This window comes from Phyllostomus hastatus, unplaced genomic scaffold (genome assembly GCF_019186645.2).
Source record: "Phyllostomus hastatus isolate PE091 unplaced genomic scaffold, TTU_PhHast_1.1 phas_contig_283, whole genome shotgun sequence".
Taxonomy (NCBI): domain Eukaryota; kingdom Metazoa; phylum Chordata; class Mammalia; order Chiroptera; family Phyllostomidae; genus Phyllostomus; species Phyllostomus hastatus.
In genome coordinates, this window is record NW_025333833.1 from 522,655 (window position 1) to 528,795 (window position 6,141).

Genomic DNA, 6,141 nt, shown 5'->3' on the forward strand with positions numbered 1-6,141 from the left:
ACCTTCCGGCTCCCGGGGGCACAGGTGAACGACACTGCCCAGAAGGAGGCTGTGTAGCCCAGGCTCATCCTCGCTCTCGCCGGCAAGCCCCGTGTCCGCGGCGGCCTTCCACCCGCCTCCCTAGGGAACCCCTCCCACCACGAGCTTGGCCAGGACTTTCCTGGGACCTGGGGTGGGTGCGCAGGAGTCGGTGGCAGGCAGCAGTGCCGCCCCAGGCCACAGGGGGTGCGTGACCTCACCGGGAGCTCCCCGGAGCTGTGCCGGCACTCCACTCGGAAGGGAGAACAGCTTTGTGCTGGGACAGCCCCCCCCGCACTCTCCGTTCTGGCCCGGAGACCCGGCTGCTTTTCCAGGAAGGAGTGGGCTTGAGAAACGCTTGTTCTGAACCGAACCTGGCCGCAGGCACGGTGTTACCGAGTGAGTGGAGCTCAGGTGACGGGGGGCGGCCCCTGGCCGGGGGCGGCCCTGCGGCTGCTCAGACGGGTGGGCAGTTCCGAAGCCCCTGTGCCCGGTCTCGGGAGGACGCCCCAAGCGGCGCGGAAAGGGGACCCGCTGGCGGTGCGGAGGGATTTATCGCGGAGACTGTGGGACCTTTGGAGGGCGGGCTGCCGCCGCTCTCGAGGGAACCCCGCCGAGACCGGGTCTGGAGGAGGCCGCGCAGGGTCCTCGTCCTCCTGAAGTGCCTGTCGTTCCTCAACAGCACAGTGCCGCCCCGTGTGGGCCTCGGGGGGCAACACCACGGCTCCTCGGAGAGCCCGGTGTGCTCATCAGGAGTCGGCTCCCCAGACACCGGAGGCCCCACGCGGCCCACCCGGCCTAGGCGGGCGTGTGCGGCCCCCCACACACCCGGGTGAGCACACGGCTGTATTTTTCTTTCTTTCTTCCTTGTTTTTTTTAAAGCACGCCAGTGGGGCACCTGAAGAAATCTCTACTTTTGAAGCAGCTGCAAATCTTAAAAGCTTTATATGTCCAAAGAGAGAAGATCTGAAAATAAAACACGAACTTACAGCCCTGGCTGGTGTGGCTCAGGGGATTGAGCGCCGGCCTTTGAACGAAAGGGCCGCGGGTTCGATTCCCAGTCTGGGGACATGCCTGGGTTGTGGGCCAGGTCCCCAGTAGGGGGCATGTGAGAGGCAACCACACAGGGATGTTTCTCTCCCTCCCTCTCTTCCTCCCTCCCTCTTTCTAAAAATAAATAAAATGTTTTAAAAAACCCAAACCCAAAACCACAAATGTACGTTGCACCCCCAAGCATTCCCATGGTCCCCTCACAGCCCTCGTGTCTGTCTGGAGAATGCGGGTTTATAAAGAGCAGCGAGACCCGTCGCCGCGCCGGGGTGGGCTGAGCTGAGCCGACAGGCTCCCGGCTCTGGAACAGCTGGGCCCTTACTTCGGGTTTTAAATAGACAAGCAGCGAGAACAGCCCCAGATTTGGAGACAGAGATCTGAGTTTGCAGGGGTAAGGGAGGGTCCCAGGCCGGGCCTGAGCAGGGGCAGCCGATGCGCATTCTCCACGAAGCTCGCCCCCTCGCTGGGGGCGCTGAAACCGCCGCCGAACCAAACCCTGTCTCGACAGCACAACCGTCCCAGAGCTGCCGCGCGCACTCGGGGGTTGGGGGGAGCAGGGTGTGGCAGCCGGTGAGGGCGGTGCTGCGGGGGGTGCTCTGGAGCCACGAGACCAGTGGGGGAGTTGCTGACACCTCACCCGTTTCCATCGCTGGGCGTTTTTGTGGGACGGTGGGGGCACTGGATGCTCCCCTCTGCGGAAAACCCCGCCGCCGGCTCCACAGCCAGAATTCCTCCACGGCGACTTAGGTCGCGGGAACGGGTGTTTCCCACGACGGGCTGCCCTTGCACCCGGGGAAGCCGCTCCTCGCAGCCACCAGCAGCGCCGCGGGGAGGACACACCATCCTGTGAGCCAGCCTCCTGTCGCCCAGACCCCGTGGAGTGACATGCCCCATGGCCTGGCCTCCTCCGGCCGGGCTCTGTGCTCAGGTCAAAGTCATTCCCTCTTTTCGAGCCAGGCTCCAGGCCCAGTCTGGGCCAAGCCAGTCCCGCCGGCTTCGCTCCCTCCCTGCCTTCCGTGACGCTGGGAGATGGTGCCTCTGGTTCTTGCGGTCGGGCCGCGTCGCCTTGCGCACGGCCGGGGGTCGGTCTCGTGCAGGGCACCTGCCTCTCACACCCCCGGGGCCCCTGGGAGGCTGTGAGAGCAGCCACCCCTCTTGGAAATGGTTTTATTGCCTGTGACCAAAAGGTTTTTGAAGCAAAAGCTGTTGAGTCAATAAGTGTTTCTCACCTGAAATATGAAGCAAGGCCAAGGAACACAGCTGTGAACTTGACCTGGAAAAACAAGGAGGTCCCTCCGCTCAGGAGGGAGGGACAGGAGAAGTCACACAAGAGAGAGGGTGCTCAAGGCCGGTGGGAGCCCACCCAGCCTGCTGTCAGCAGCTCGGCACCCCCAGACCCTGCCCCTCTCTCTGCATGGCGATCTGGGCCCCCGGTGCCCCAGGAGAGAGAATGTGGGGGCAGCCTGTAGACCCCCCGGCAACAGCTATGGCCTGGGATACGTGGTGTGGGGGTTGGGAGGGGGGGTCAGTTTCAACTAAGGGGAAAACATGTAAGTCAGCATCGGAGCCTTTTAGAGTAATTCCTATGGGGAGGACACCCCAAAGTGCTGGTTACAGAATAAAAGACCAGGACTGACCAAACCTTGACTAGAGACCATCAGTGAGGGAGGGTCTTCTCCCTCTTTCTCCCTCCCTCCCTGTCTCTGTTTCCTTCCATCCACCCACCTGTCTGTCTGCCACCTGTCTGTCTGTCCACCTCCCTCCCCACCTTTGCCCAGAAACCACACAGTGTCTTTATTGCCGCCTTTGAGTTGGGCGCATGGCTCTCGCTCTCTGTGACCCGGGGAGAGACCATCGGGTAACCATGATGTCGTGGAACAAAACCTCGAACTCTTTGGAGCGAGTGTTACCTAGCAGGAGGAAGTCACTGTGGGTTGTTACACCTTGAAGTGACTATTTACTCAAAGATTTTGTGAGTTCTTCCGTGTGTGCGTCCGAGGGGGTTGAGCAAGTGGACACACTCTTTGTTCTTTTTTTAATGATTTCATTTATTTATTTTTGGAGACATGACAAGGGAAGGAGAAAGAGAGGGAGAGAAACATCAGTGTGTGGTTGCCTCTCACGTGCCCCCTACTGGGGACCTGGCCTGCAACCCAGGCATGTGCCCTGACTGGGAATCAAACCCGGGACCCTTTGGTTTACAGGCTCATGCTCAATCCACTGAGCCACACCGGCCAGGGCCACACTTCGTTCTTTGTTGGCAGTTCTCTGGGGAGGTCCGAGACCTACACAGCCTTGGGGTCCTCGTCTGCCCACCCACCTCACATGGCCACTGGAGACACCCACAGGCCATGCTCAGCTGGCAAAGCAAGCATTTTACGGTCGAAAATGAATTCACTTTCTCCACTTCAAACATGAGCTAAAAATAAATTTGCTGTCAAGTAGTTTATCACTCGTCATTGTGTGAGGGAGAGTCTCTGAGCTCGGGGCTGGAGCCTGGAGTGACCGCCGGGAAAGGGACTTAACCTCTCTGAGTTGTTGGGTTTTTTATTTTTTATTATTTTTTTGGTCTTTATAACGAAAGAGCTGGGTTAGAAGGTCACTGTATAACTTCCAGTTGTAAAGTCTGTGTTTAGGATTTTTTTTGAATTCACTTTTAAGCACAATTTTAATAAAAGCTAACAAAAAACTGTATGCTTCGGCAGTTTATCATTTACTCACATGCACTCCAGATTGAGACTGTCGTATGCAAGTCTAGAACACAGAAGGCTCTGGGGAGCGAGGCGCACGCCTGTCGTCCCCTTTAGGGAGTGACACCCGACTCGTTTCTGTGTGGATCTGAAAACGCCGTGGGTGGAAGTCAACTGCCAGCCCCATTCCAAGGTGTACAAACAAGATTGAAGTCTCTGCTGCAAAAGGAAATGACTCTGGACGCCCATTGTTCCCGGCAGAAGGTCGTCCCGGGTCTCTGCAGTCGACACCGGAGCTGGCAGAGGCCAGAGCGGAGAGCAGGCCTCTCCTTCTGGAACATTCCGTCTCGGCCAAGGGGGGTGAACCGAGCCCGGCAACGGTACACACCTGCAGAGCACGTGCACGTCTCGCCTGCAGCAGGAAGCCTTCTGTGCCTTCCCCGGCCACGGCGGCAGCACCTCTGGACGGAACCGGAGTCCAGTGCGGGCTCTGTCCCCTTTCTAAGCGTGTGACCTTGGGCCGGCTAGGCGATGCCTCTGTGCCTCCGTTTCTTCCAGAATAGGGCTAGCCTTAGGGCTGCCGTGCCCATTAACGGAGATGACACATGACACACAGCGACCGTCAGCTGTAATTACCACTTGATTCCATAACCAATTATTGGATGTGTGCTCGGCTGTAGCCTCTAGATACCAGACCCTGAAATACTTCGGGGGCCCAGCCTTTGTGTGTTTGAGTCACAGTGTAGATCTGCAGCTGCGGTCGACCGGTCCAGGGAGTGGAGGCCGTTAGGAGGCAGCGGATTTTTAGGCTGGGGGAGGGGGTGCAATGTAAACGAAGTAGTTATTCGCGGTCTCGCCCGGACACTGTCGCTCCGGCGCCAGGTTTTGGACAGCGCCCTGAGATGCGTGTTAAAACCGGGATGACATTCAAAGAGTCAAACGAGCCTGATTAGACTCACGTCCTGTATTTATAAAAAGGTTAGCGGCGTGCTTCCTCAGTGCCGATTATTTTTGGCTCTTACTAATACTGAGGGATAAATGAAGTCTGTCCAGCGTAACGTACATGGTTAACCTGCCCCAGCCCTCAGCTCGCTGTTGTTCAGGGAGATGCCGGAGCGGGTGCTGCACCTGGACCAGTGATTCCAGCAGCCAGGGGGTTGGCAACATGTGAAAAGGGTTTTCAAGACGAGAAATATGACGATGATGCTAGTGCATTTTATATAAACTCATGCTGCAAATGGTGTGGGAAGACATGCCCTTTGCAGGCGCTTCCCCTGGGACGTTTCCCAGCCTTGTCTGCGCAACGAGCAGCTGAGGTTCCTGCTGCGCAGGCTGTCTCAGGTGGCTGTGCCCGTGCGTGGTTCGGGTGGTGACTTCCCAGGAGGAGCTGGCCACTCCGCCTCGGTGACCTCAGGCTGGGCTGGCTCTGCTCGCGCTGGTTTGGTGGCTCTTTTGGTGACTTTGGGGTCCTGAGCCTGTCCATGACAGCTGCCCTGCCCCCTGCCCACGGGGTTGGACAGATGCTGGCTGAGTGCTGGGTCCCTTCATTTGCACCGTCGGCTCGGGAAAAACTCGGACGCGAAGGGGAGGCACGCACAGGCCTCTCGACGACGGGCAAATTGAGCTCCAGCTCTCCCCAAGACGGGCAGCGGGACCCACCGCCAGAAACGGGCGTTTTTCATCCGTACCCCGTTACAGAGGGCGTTTCGGGGAGAAGGACCAAACACCGCCGTGGCTTCTCCCGGCCTCCGTGCCCCGTTTCCGCGTCCCGCCCCCAGGACACACGCCAGGCAGCCCTGCTCACGGGGACGCAGCACGCGACAGAGGCCCGGTTCGGGCCCAGTCTCGGTTCTCCGGGGAGAGCAGCCGCTCACAAGTATGAGGTGGGTGACTTTGGGCCACCAGGCTGGGGCCTTCCCGGTAGGACGTGGAAACAAAACAGTAAGTACCGCCCTGCCCCGCTACAAAAACAAAAACAAAAACAAAAACCCCGGGCGCCGCCGCCGCCGCCGCCACTAGCAGCCCCGCCGGCCCGGAGCCCGACAGGGAAACAAAAGCAGGACCCGCCTGGGTTCCCGCGACCCGGACGCGGGGCGGAGAGGAGACCGGGCCCGGCCGCGGGGGGGCGCTCCGGGGACTCGCACCGGCTCGGCCCACACTGGGGGCGGGGCCTCGGCGGCGGTGGGCGGGGCTTCGGCGGCGGCGGCGGCGGGCGGAGCCTCGCGGGGGGGCGGGGCCTCGCAGCCGGAGGAGGAGCCGCCTCGCGCTGAGCCGGCGTCTCCGTGACAGGCGCTCTCGGCCACCGCCGCCGCCGCCGCTTTTTCTTCCCGGTCCCGGGCTGCCCGCCCTGCTCCCGCTGTCCGGCCTCCCCGCGACGGGACCT